Source organism: Miscanthus floridulus, chromosome 3, assembly GCF_019320115.1.
Source record: "Miscanthus floridulus cultivar M001 chromosome 3, ASM1932011v1, whole genome shotgun sequence".
Classification (NCBI taxonomy): Eukaryota; Viridiplantae; Streptophyta; class Magnoliopsida; order Poales; family Poaceae; genus Miscanthus; species Miscanthus floridulus.
Genome location: NC_089582.1, coordinates 76,933,974 through 76,947,616, shown reverse-complemented (window position 1 = coordinate 76,947,616; position 13,643 = coordinate 76,933,974). Strand labels below are relative to the sequence as shown.

The window sequence follows — 13,643 nt, the reverse complement described above, 5'->3', positions numbered from 1 at the left end:
ACTAAAGGTCCCCGGATGGGTTAGTTCAAAAGGAAAGCATCACATCCATTGTTAGATGTGTTGTGTAGGTGGGGTGATAAGCTACGCACGAAGCAGTGCATGAGGTCTTGGGTTCGAATCTCACAGGGCGCAGCGGTGGGAGGCATTTTTTTAAGCTGGGAGGATCTTTAGTCCCGGTTGTGGCAAACCGGGACTAAAGAACAACACCTTTAGCCCCGGATTGCTAGTCCCGGTTGGGAAACCGGGAGTAGAGCTAGTTCCCAACCGGGACTAGATCTCATTTCTGTAGTAGTGCAGCCCCGTGCGAATCTCCCTCTCCCCACATTGCTCTCTCTCTCGCGCTCCTCTCATCTGCGTCGCTCCTCTCCCTGTGTCACTCCCTCTCGCGCTCCTCTCCATCTCCCCGCGTCGCTCGCACCTCCCTCTCGTCTACCCTGTTCAGCGCTCAGGCCACCCTCTCCTCTCTGCTGTGCGGCGCTCGTGCCCCCCTCTGTCTCTCTCACGCGCGGAGCACGGTGGCTAGCGGTGGCCAGCTCAATCCTACAGGCCAGAGGAGCATGGAGGTGGATCCCAGCGGCCACCACCAGATCCGGCGAGGAGGAGCCTGGATCCGGCGGTGGTGCTGCCCCAACAGCTGGATCCCGGTGACCACCACTAGATCCCGTGAGGAGAAGCCCGGATCCGGTAGTGGCGCGGCCCCAACGGCTCGATCCCGGCGGCCGGAGGAGCACGGAGGTCGATCTCGGCAGCCACCACCAGATCCGGCGAGGAGGAGCTCGAATCCAGCGGCGGCGCGGCCCTCCGGCAGCTCGACGGTGGAGGACGCGCCCCGGCAGTGGAGGATCTGCGGCGGCTGGGCATCAGATCCGCGCGCGGCGTGGATGGGTTCGGCAGGCCCGTGGATGGACCCACTGGGCTTGTCCATGGGTTTTTGTTTTTTTTTTATAACCAAGGCCGGCGACCAACCGCCTCCGTTAAGGCCAGATTAACCGTGACCTTTTCGAGGAGGCGGATGGGATGTCCACCTCAGTTAATCGTTTTTGCCCATCTCGGTTAAGTTTTCTATAGTAGTGTCAACTCAGATGTCTTTTATGCCGACAACCCTTAAAATGCATTTCCGCCGGATGCCATTATAGTATGCCAACCATTCCAGCAAAATGCATTTCCAACCACGGTTTTGTTAATCTTATCAGATTTACAAAATGAATTTTAGTCTTTCGGATGGGTCCTTTTCGGAAGGCATTCGTAGGTCTACACGACAAAAACTCAAGCCCCTGACTTAAGTCGAGACGATCCAGCGGTACAGTGTCGATTGTCCAGTGCGTGTGGTTTTACCATAGCCGGTCCGTCCAGTGTTAGCAGTTTATGTGACGTTCATTCTGCGCGTTCTAGCGAGTGTGGATCTTTGGCATCAGTAGAGTGCTTCTAAAAATCAAAGAATTGGTCAGATCAATGTTCACCGATTAGCAGACCCAATCAACTCCCTCCGTCCTGAAATATAAGCTATATAAACAATTTTTAGATGATATCAGGCTCTCACTAATTAGGGGATGAAGAGATTAGTTCAGTTGTTATTTTCATTATTTACTGGCGTTGACGTCAATTTTAAAAGAAATCTCAATATTTGTTGCAGAGAGAGAGACTTAAGCAGATTAATTTCAAACACTGAATTCTTATATTTTATGATAAAGGAAGTAGCTACCTTCATAGCGATCCTTTCATGATCGTTCCGGGCTGCAAGGCCAGTATCTTTTTTTCATTGTTTGACCGAGACTCCTTTAGACTTTAGTGCTCCTATATGATTCTTTGGCACCCTTTTCTTTTCCTTTGGTAGATTTATTCTGTCTAATAAATTAATAAAGCGCCCTTCTTTCATTTAAACATGTGCATGGATAAAGAAGTAAGGAACTGACAAGGATGGAAACAATCTTTAATCATGATTCATGCATGCCATGCACTCGGCAAAAAGCAACATTCAGAAATATAATCATATCCAAAACCAAAGGCAGCAGGTCAGAAAGTGTTGCATCCAGTAATAATATTAAAAAAGCTGGCTCAGCTATTATTTGCGGACCCAAAATAATCAAGATTATGTGATCTAACGGACAATGTATGATCGTACATCCATTTTCTTTTGGAAAAGATAAAAAGCTAAATCTGTATTTTTCTTTAAGATGCATACAGCAGACGTAGACACATGTCATACAAGCATGTACATTCATCCCCATAAATGCCTGTATGAGCACGGTCCCTATGACTATGACTCTATATGATCATCTTCGAAAGATTAGTCGTATCTTGTATTAATAAAATCACACACATGCACTTGGCTGAAACTAGCTGAAAACACTGTTCTGACTGAATTATTATGAGAGAAAAATATTGTTCCGGTTGAAAAAAGAAGCCGAACAAGCCGAATATAGGGTAAGCCAAACAGAGCCATTGAATTTCATCTACTACGAACGAGTTATAAGCTATATATAGGGATGAAAACGGATCGGATACGGACGGATATCACCGATATTACATTTGTTTTCATATTTTTGTTCAGATTCGGATTCGAATACGGATAGTGTCAACTATGTCGGATAGGATGCGATTGGATATCGACATCATAAATATACGATTTGAGTATTCGGATATGGATACGGTATCGGATGTTGGATATCTGGACTCGGATACGGACAGATCTCAACCCCTCTAAACGGATTCGGTTTCGAATACGGTCGGAAAATATCCGTACCGTTTTCATCCTTGGCTATATATAACCCACTTCCTCTATCCTAAAATAAGGGATTAAAGTTTATCATAACTCACACTATGTTAACTTTGATCAAAATTATAGAAAAGTAGAATAATAGTTATGACATCAAATTAGCATCATTGGATACGGTTAGAAATATAATTTTCATAATTTACAACTTTGATGTGACAGGTATTAATACTCTTTTCTATAATTTTGATCAAACTTTGCATATAGTTTAACTTCCAATAAATTTGGATCCCTTATATTTTATTAGGATAGAGTGAGTATGTTTTTTTTTTTGCAAGGACAGAGTGAATACGCTAAATCGGAAAAGACTCCAACTTGACTGACAAGTTCCAACACGAAGGGACCTAACCAGCGGAAGTACCTCAATTGGATTGACTTTATTATTTTTACGACATTGAGAATTTTGGACTCCCATTCTTGTGTCAAGATTAATTTATGTGCTTTAGGCCGATGCTACTTGGTAGAATTCAGGCTTCTAGAAGCAACTCTAAGAATCTATCTATATTCTTCCTAATTGATAGGAATAGATATTTTGGTGAAAAAAAAATATCCTTCAATAACTTCACTACTGGAAACTCGAAATGTTCTGTGGGTGACAAATTTTTCTGTGCGTTTTTTTTCGGTACGCACAGAAAATTTACTTTTTCTGTGGGTTTCAAAATATCCCGACAGAAAAATACGAAAACCCATAGAATAATTGTATGATTTTTCTGTGCGTGACAATACACACACGAAAAAAATAAGCACTCACAGAAAAATGAAACTTATTCTGTCGGTTCTTTAAAAACGCACAGAAAAAATATATACACACACAGAAAAAATGTTATTATTCTGTCAGTTATTTTTAAACGCACAGAAAAACATACACACGCATGGGAAAAAACCAAGAAGTCCTAACCCTAACCCGCCGCGGACTCGCCCGCTCGGCTCCTCACGCACGCATGCTCCCGTCCCTCCCCTTCTTCTTCCCCGCCGCACACTCCCCTCCCATCCCCAGCCCCTCACACTCCCCTCCCCTCCTCCCGCACCCGCACCCGCCCATCCTCCGTCGGATCCCGCCCCTCCCCTCCCTCCCCTTCTTCCTCGGCACGGCCGGTGCCACCCCCTCCCTCTCCCCCCTACCTTCTTCCTGAGATCCGGCGCAACCGGTGTTCCCCAGCGTGGCCCCTCCCCTCCCGCTCCCCACCGGCGAGATCCGACGGCCGGTGCTGCCCCCTCCCTCTCCCCCCTCCCCTACCTTCTTCCCTGGCGCGGCCCCTCCCCTCCCGCTCCCCACCGGCGAGATCCGGCGGCCGGTGCCACCCCCTCCCTCTCCCCCCCCCCTCCCCTACCTTCTTCCCCGGCGCGGCCCCTCCCCTCCCGCTCCCCACCGGCGAGATCTAGCGGCCGATGCCGCCCCTCCCCTACCTTCTTCCCCTGCACGACTCCTCCCCTCCCGCTCCCCACCGGCGAGATCCGGCGGCCGGTGCTGCCCCCTCCCTCTCTCCCCCCTCCCCTACCTTCTTCCTCGGCGCGGCACCTCCCCTCCCACTCCCCACCGGCGAGATTCGGCGGCCGGTGCCGCCCCCTCCCTCTTCCCCCCCCCCCCCTCCCCTACCTTCTTCCTCAGCGCGGCCCCTCCCCTCTCGCTCCCCACCAGCAAGATCCGGCACGGCCGGTGCCGCCGCCCCCCCTCCCCTACCTTCTTCCCCGGCACGGCCCCTCCCCTCCCGCTCCCCACCGGCAAGATCCGGCGGCCGGTGCCGCCCCCTCCCTCCCTACCTCCCCCAACGGCGAGATCCAGGGAGGGGGCCCGACGGCGGCGCACCCAGGCGGCGGAGGGGACGGCTGCGCGGGCCAGGGGCTAGTGGTGCGGGCGTTGATGGCGGCGGCGACGGTGCTGGTGGTGCGGTCGTGGTGTCAGCGAGCCTTTTTTATTAGAGCTTCTGTTAGTTGTATAATTAGCGAGTAATTTAATCCATGCTTTGTTGTTTTGCTTCCGTGCTGCTTGAGAATTTCCTAATTGTTCCTAGTGTTTTAGTACTATGATATCTGTTTGTTTTTTCTTCCTTAGTTCTGACCTATGAATTTATATGATGACTAGCAGTAGTAACATTTGTATATTTAGTAAAAAGTTAATATTTCTATGTCATGTCTGGTTGTGTTAGAATTAAATTAAAAAGAGATCTAGTGAGATTGATATGTGGTTCGTAGTAGAATTGAAAATACAGTTGTGTATATGTTGCTTGAGTCTAAAAATTCAGACCATGCATTAGCAGTTACCATCTGCCTTCTTTTTGCCCCTGGCATTTCCCCACGTGTCCTGATCTACATTCAAACTCTGCCCATTCCAGTTGCAGGGATGCTCCCAATTACCTTCATGAGATGATTCAGCTTGGTATCTGCTTTTCTCTTTATGGTGTCCATGTTATTGCATTTTTGCTTGATATGGAAAGTTACATGACAACCATGCAACAGGAACTCTATGAATGTATTCAAGAGCAAACCTTGTAAATATATAGCGGGATGCAGTGCTCAGATCACTCTTGTAGTGAACTACTGTAACTCTCTTTTCATTTCTTGAGAATGAAATGTACATCCTTTTTAATTATATGTGTGCCTATGGTAAGAAGAGTCCGTGTTTTCTGTGTAATATATATGCACTTGTCTATATACTTATGAGTTGCTACACTGTGCCAAATGGGTTTCGAGTATAATCTTAAAAGCCAGAAGCCGGGAAATATGTCAAAAAAAAGTCTGCCATCTTGTAGATTATAGTATTAAGGACAGCTGAACTTCCTAGCTTGATCTCCTACACATATGAAGGTCCCCTTCCACATAATTCACTGGGCAGCATGCATTGCTGAAAGGTCCCCTTCCACATAATTCAGTTCTGGAAATATTTTCAGAGCAACATTATTATCGGATAAGAACCTTTCTGTTGCTTTTGTATTATTCTTATGTCATTCTATTGCTTTTGTACTTTTATCAATGGGATGTCTGTGATTGCTAAATTGGGCTGTTTTGTGCTTCCAGGGTTTGGAAAAGATTCTGGACCAACACATGGTCAAAGTCTACAATGATCAGTACAGTTTGACTGACAAATATACTGATGGCTGGCTGTCTTCAGGTATTCTCATTTGAAGTAGTTTTTTTAATAACTATTTTTATTTATTCTTGATGTTGACAATAAGCATATTTCTTATTTCATCTCCAAAATGATGTGCCTCTGATTTTCTAATTAGAGTTAGTGGAGAAAAGTATTAGGTCTTTCAGTTTTGTTGATAAAACCAAATATTAGCTAGTCTCATCTAAGCTATAAGATCTTATAACTGTGGACAATCTTCGAGAACTTAATATTACGTAATAATATAGTATGAATATAGACCTCATCTGTTTTACAATATGTGTCCAGCTTACTGGAGATTGTTGCTTCTAGCGAACTGAAGAATTTATCCATTGTTTTTTCTCCATTAGTCTGTACACATGAAGTACTTGGATTGCTATGGAGGGTTCATTGTGTTAGAGTTGAATTGATGCTTGACGACCAATCCAGCATATCTATTTCTTTATAATAGTGTAATCCTTGCATGCATGCTGTCTCCTGTTACCTTGCTCACAACTTTCTCCCCTGCTGACACGCTTGTTAGCCCAATAGCCTTTTCCCCACCAATAAAAAGGGTGGTCTAAACACTGAACTGTAGATTTAGCTTGGCTTGTGGTTGTGTTCATAAACTTACTGAAATTCGTGGACTAGTGTCTAAACACTATCTTGAGTTATGCTTAATTCAGTTCAATGTCTATTAGAAATTACTTTTCTCTTTACCTCTGAATATTTTTTCCTATTCACAAGATTACTCTAATTAATGAAAAATAGTCTTTTGCAGGAGGCTTTGGGAATTTCTTAGTTTGAAAACAGACTGTAGATATGTTGATCAGTAGCCGTGCTTTGTTTATATGGTTTCAATAACATTGTGTTTTGTAATTGTATAATGACATTGAAACATTGAGACCATTGTTATGAACAACAATGATATGTAACAACTTTCATGCTGATTATATGTATCGAGATTGCTAAATGTAACATGTTGATGCATGGCTAAATGATACTATTCATGTATGATGAAATATGATGATAGTCATTAGTTATGAGCTGTGCTTGTAGACTTTATTACTGTATGGATAATATATATTTTAATATGCTGTTGCTACTATTTTAAAATAATTTTTTTGTGTGTTTAACTCTTTTTTCTGTGAGGCTGGCTACACAGAAATATTATTTTTAATCTGGGCGAAATGAATTTTTCTGTGAGTTCACTAGACCGACAGAAAAAAAACATGTGTTTTTCTGTGCGTTTATTTCTTTTTTTCTGTGTGGATTAACACACGGAAAAATTAGTTTTAATCTGGGTGAACACAATTTTTCTGTGCGTGTGTGACCCACAGAAAAATTATTTCTGACGGTGAACCCACAGAAAAAGTTGATTTTTCTGTCATTCTATTTTTGTGGGTTATTTTGTGACGGTATTCGAATTTTTCCGTGGGTTTTCGCACACACAGAAAAAAGAGAGATTCCAGTAATGCTTCCTTATTAGATCTACAAATATAACCATCCACTATTTTAGATTCCCTTGCTAAAGGTGGAGAACGGGACTGACCTTTAGAGGTGTATAAATATATAGAAACTATTGTGGAGTAGAAAGATATGGAGCATGATTTTCATGTAAATGACTCTCCAATTAATGATTTTACGAGAGACACGTGGAGATGCTCTAATATCTGGATTTTAGATGGACCTCATTTACAGCAATTACAAAATTATTTACACATGCATTACAATCATTTTTAGGAGTAATTTTTTAGTAATAATGCATAATGCATAAATTAAGTGTTTCGCAAACTTGAACTCCCAATCTACAGCTTGAATAACACTTCTCTACCACTGCACTATACATTTTTTGTGAGTATATATAAAATACTATCTTTTTATTTCAACATTTTGTAATTTTGTATTAAATATTTTAGTTACTAAATGAATTCAAATGAAAAAAATTTTGACTACAAAGTACTAAATTTTTCAAACACCTACAATACTGATATATGATATGTCTCCATCCAAGATTGTTTGAAAATCTAAAAAATTAAATCTCTAAACATGCGTTTATATAACAAATATTTGGGACTATAAGCAACTTCAAATAAAAAACTTATCAACAACAAACTTGCATATTAGACCGACCACTACAACTCTGGTATTAACCATGTGAACATTCAAGATCGTTTGGAAATTCTAAATTTGTAATTTCAAAAGCTAAGACCTTAAAACACGTATTTAGGATTCTAAACTTCAAATTAAAAACTTTTCAACTACAAAGTTATAGATAGTATCTACAACTTTGGTATAGACCATGTGAACATTTGAGGGAACATCTGAGGTTGTTTGAAAATTTTAATTTTCAACATTTATGAGCTTAAAACAACATTTTGGTGCTCTAATCAGTTTCAAATAAAAACTTTGTAGATTGCATCAGAGCTACAATTTTGATATAAATTTCATCTTGATCCAACTTTATTTGGAAAAGTCATGGATTATCTTTTGTTGCAACTACTTTAGAGGCAGGTCTCTTATGATGTTTTTCTCTGTTAATCGATTTCTAGACGCACACTCAGAATTCCCGTCTCTGTTAATAGTCATTTTCAGAGGGTGCATTAGAGGTGGACGCCTTAGCACACTCGCCTCTATTAATAATTAATAATCGATTAAACGACGCAGTCACCTTGGGATGCCTTCCTCTGAAAATGATTAATACAAGTGGGCATTTGCTTGAAGGCTGCCTGACCATTTACAGATGTGGTCCCTAAGTGTACCCACCTTTATTAATCAGAGAGATTGTCTTCTAAAATCTTTTTCTGGTAGTGTAACATGAACATAGTGTGTAACATCTGTTTTTTATACAAAGTTGTTTGATCTATCAGCCTGTTCGGGAGGCCGTAAACGATCATGGATTATTTACTGCTGGCTGGTTTGGTGTGAAAGAAAAACACTGTTCCTAGCTAGAAATTTACGATCGTTTATGAGCAAGCGAACAGGCTGATACATAAGATGAGACATATATAGCAAGACCTTAAAGTTAGATGGCTGAGAAATCATACTTTCTCTATTCTAAAACATAAGGGAATGCAAATTTATTTTAAGTCAAACTATAGTAACTTTGTTCAAGTTTAGAGAAAAAAAAGAGAGAAATATTTTGAACTACAAATTAGCTTAATTTGATACATTACGAAATGTATTTTTATAATATACTTTGATGTGGTAGATGTTAATAATCTTCTCTATAAATTTGGTCGAACTTAATATAGTTCGACCTAGAACACAAACTCGAATAATCCCTTATATTTCAAGACAGATGGCGTATGATGGAAGCTAATGGAAACACATATATAGGTGTTATATTATGTATATGATGCTCAAGGGAACCTTCCCTTTATTTCAAGCCATCCAAACCCCCGCTCAAGACTTCTCCTATTTATCCTTATATATATGCATGAGTGAGCGTTCACCCAAGCAGCCACCAGCCCTTAAGCTAGCGTGATGGAGCCCCTGTATGCTGGAAACCTAGCGGAGGCTTGTGGCGCAAACAACATCAGCATTTTCAAGAACCTGACAGACTCGTATAACAGCCAGCTAAATGACACGGCCACTTTGTCCACCTCCTTCATCATGTTCGTCCTCACTGCTCTCTTCTTCAACCTCAACCTCTTCAGCGGGCTGTCACGCGTCAGCGCCATTCTGGACCCCAAGGTCAGGCTGGGCCTCACCTCGGCGCTCTCGCTGTTCCTTCCCGTCATGTCCTACCTCTTCTCGGAGGCCAAGAATAGCAAGGACAACGACAGCAGGTTCAAGTCGGAGCTCCCGCTGAGAGCACGGTTCATCCTCATCTGGATGCTCCTTGTAGAGCTCCTCAGCAAGAAGGTGGAGGCGATCAAAATGCAGGGGTACTCGTACTCAGGCACCATCGAGCATGTCGGCCGCGTGCTCTGGCTCGGTGGCCTCGTCTTCTCCAACCTACAAGGAACCGGCAGGAGGGCGATGACGGGCATCCTCTGGCTCCTATGTGCCACCAAGCTGGTGCAGAGGGTCTCCTTCGCCGAGGTGGGCAAATGTTCGCTCGCCTTGGGCAAGAACGCCGGGGTCATCACCTCCTACATGGCTCAGCTGCTAGAAAAAGAGCAGCAGGGGCACCGGATCCGACCGGAAGATGGGGACGAGCTGCTGAAGGGATGCCGGTACGCGGTCATGGAGGAAGACAGCTTGGTGGTTGAAGCTATCCCAAGCGGATACAGGCTCAAAGACGACGGTGATGGCGGCGACGCCGTTGCCACCGTCGGCAAAATCTGGAGGCTCGCTGAGACCGATCCTCTGCTCGCTTCTCTCGACCGATTAGCCACCGGCTGAGGCGGCTCTGCCTGTCCTTTTCGCTCTTCAAGCTGCTTCGCCGGAGGCTGGAGCGCCTTCCAGCGGCGACTGCGGCAGAGACCCGGAACTACCAGGAAATCATCCTTAGAGGCTTGTACGACAAGTACTCCCGGCACGGGCAAGGAGGAGGCGCGGCGGCGGAGGTGACGTTCCAGGTGACAAACGACGAGCTCAACTTCCTGTGCGAGTATTACCACTCCGTGGTCCCCGTCGTCCTGGCGAGCCCTTTCTTCTTGATAGCCAACTACTTCCTCCTCCCACTCGTGGTGTTCGTCCTGTGCCTCGTGCTCATCGTTCTGTGCAGCAACGGCGACGTCCCGTTCGCCTTCCGCAGCATACACAGCGACAACTACTTCACTTTCTTCGGCGCCATCCAGATGACTCGATGCCTGCGATGGGTGTTCAAGTACCCCGTAGTGTTCTTCTGCACCGTTGACTTCACCATCACCTCGCTCCTTTTCCTCATGTTCATCTACGAAGAGGTGTGGGAGTTCTTCGTCTTCCTGCTCTCCGACTGGTTCCTGGTGTCGCTGATCTGCAAGTGCACAGTCAAACACCAGTGGTGCAACAGCCGCGCCTTGGGCTGCGCGCCTGCGCCATCCGCTGCATCCTGTTGGTACGAAGCCTGATAACCCGCCCAGGCATCAGGTTCAACCAGTTCTCCGTGCTCAGGTTCTGCGGGCTGACGATGCCGGCCCATCTCCCGCTCAAAGCTTCGCTCCTCGTTCCGGCCATTCCGGTAATCCGGTGCCCAAACAAGTGAAGCATTCCATCATGGATTACTTCACCAGGCTGTACGACGCTGATGGAAGCTACACCTCTCTTACTCTCACCAACGGAAGGTCCGCACTGGTGGCGGGCCATTCCGACCTCCTGCTGTTCTGCGACAACGACAGCGTCGCCGAGGTTATCCTCACCTGGCACGTCGCCACCATCCTCCTGGAGGTAAACCATCCACCACCTCCTCAGGCTCAGGCTCAGGCTCAGGGTGGTCACACTTACACCAACAATGTGGCCATGACGCTATCCAAGTACTGCGCTTACTTGGTGGCCTTCCACCCTGAGCTGCTCCCGGACAACCAGGAGAGCACGGAGCGTGTGTTCAAGGGCTTGAAGGCCGAGTTGTACGACCTACTTGGCTTCTGGGGCTACTACTTCTCACCGTGCAGGCACACCAGGTACGGCAAGATCATGTCAAGCAAGCCGGTGTTGGAAGACGAAACTAAGGCGGCGACGGCAAGAACAACTGCGACGGCGGCGGTCGTGCGCAAGGGCGCGGCGTTGGCGCGTTTACTGGAAGAGAAAGCCGCTGCCAATCCTGATGAACAGGAGGGCGTGTGGAAGGTACTGGCCAACCTTTGGGTCGAGCTCTTCGTGTACATTGCAGCCTCCAGCAACGAGGAGTGCGTGGGAGGGCACGAGAATGTGCTACCAAAGGGCGGCGAGTTCATCACAGTGCTTTGGGCGATGGCCACGCATGCCGGCATAAGCCTAGTTGGGAGGACAACGAGATAAGTGGAGCACCAAATACTTCTCTACAACAGCCATTTTTCCTTCGTAAAGGACCCATGATTTTGAGTCCTTGAGCTGGACTTCTCCAACACGTTTAGCTCGATGATGCTTCATAAGGTACTAGAGAAGATAACATGGATGATTGCACTCCTTTCTTCCACCGGTGTTGTTCGGTATTCTTTGGATTTGATTGTGCCTTGGCGGGTTCATCATCCTTCTTCTAGTTGGGGGTTAAATTCTCCCCTTCATCTTTGACTAACTCCTTGGTCAAGTCATCTTGAACTGTTTGAGGTTAGTTAAATTTGAATCATGTGTAGCGAATGCAAAGCTCTCTTTGTTTCCTTCGAAACAGAGTTGAATTTCTAAAAGCCCAATGTTTAGTTTTGGTAATTGAGACAACTATGGACTAACATTTTGCTAAGTGTGTGATTAAGCTAGGTTAGGTCCACACCAAGGTGATGAGCAAGGCTTGGAAATGGATTAAATGTGATCAATCTAATTGGAACAATGTCCTTAGAAAAGAAAAAAGAGAAAAACAAAATCCAATATTGTGAAGGCAAGGTATAAATAAGGCTTTTATTTTGCCAGTGAAGATGCAATAGAGTGTGTGCTCGGGTTTAGGATAGATAGTTCTACTATTAAGAGGGGAGCTCTAATTAGATAACATGGTTATCTAGTGCCACTAGGTCTTGAACTACATCATTTGCATTTAGGCCTAGTGGCGTGGTGAGTAGCAAGCAAAAATGGTTATGAAAAAACATTTTGAAAATGCTAACTCAGGGCTTAGATGTTTGGCAAAACATTTAAGACTTGGCACGCTTGCGAAGAGATGAGAGAGTGATGTCGGTGGTGTTGTTTAGCACTCACCAGACGTCTGTAGGACAAGGGTGCATACATGAGATTGTCATATGTTACCTTTGACATAATGTTGACATTTGATCTGAGATCGCATATGCCATTGTTTAATGTCTAGGGTCCAATGGAGCATTAGATGATTGGCCTCCCTAAATTGTCCTTCTTGATCATGAAGGGAGGGTCCAATAGCGCATCGCCCTTGTGGTGACCAAACTGATGGTCTCGAATGGCTCCTCGGGTTTCCCAGGAATTCTTCCTTTTTCGGAAGATGGAACTATTGCTCCTAACTCAGCTAACTAGGTTTCTAGTATCTTGTTAAAGTTAAGTTGTTTTCTCAAGTTATGTTAGAGGAGCAGTCATCAAGTTTAGCATTAATATTTTCAAGTATCTTTTCATTAGTATACAACTTCTTATTAATTGTCTCATTTATTTTAGCTTTACCAAGAACAAGAAATTTAAGAGAAGGTTGATTATTGTTATAACCATTGAAAATGTTACCTCCTTGGTGGTTGGAGCATTGATTCGATCCTTGATTTTCTTGAGTATGATACCCATTGTTGTTGTTAATGAAGTTGACATCTTTATGGGTTCTGGGACATGCGTCCCTAAAATGTCCATTATCACCATAGGCCTCGCATGTCATGAGAGCATTCATGGCTTCAACAACTTCTTGACCATTGAGCTTCTCATGGTCTTGTAGTCGCTTCATGAGAAGATCCATCCTGGCAGTGAACATACCTGCTTCCGTGACGGTGTGCATTCCTCGCTTGTGGAGTTGGAGTCATTCATTGCTCCACCCTTGGATGGGAACCATCATCTCGATCAGGTTCTTGGATTCATTCACATTCACCAAGAAGAAGGCTCCAGCAACAGCATCGATGTGGTCATGAGCCATGTTGATGAGACTGTGGTGGAAGTTTTGGATTAGGAGCCAATCCTCCATTCCACGGTGTGGGCACGCTAGAATGTACTCTTGAAGGCATTCCCATGCCCGGGGATGCACTCATCTACTTATTGTTGAAAACTAGAAATTATATTATGAAGGTC

The 13,643-nt window shown here is 44.6% G+C and overlaps 1 non-coding gene and 1 pseudogene across 1 annotated transcript; both read left to right on the top strand.

Annotated features, from left to right (window-relative positions):
• The first annotated feature begins 9,344 nt into the window (after window positions 1-9,344).
• Window positions 9,345-11,744, top strand: LOC136543912 (uncharacterized; annotated as a pseudogene).
• A 1,793-nt stretch (window positions 11,745-13,537) lies between these two features.
• On the top strand, window positions 13,538-13,643 carry LOC136547690 (small nucleolar RNA R71). Its single transcript, XR_010781654.1, has one exon. It is a non-coding gene; the product is annotated as a small nucleolar RNA R71 (small nucleolar RNA).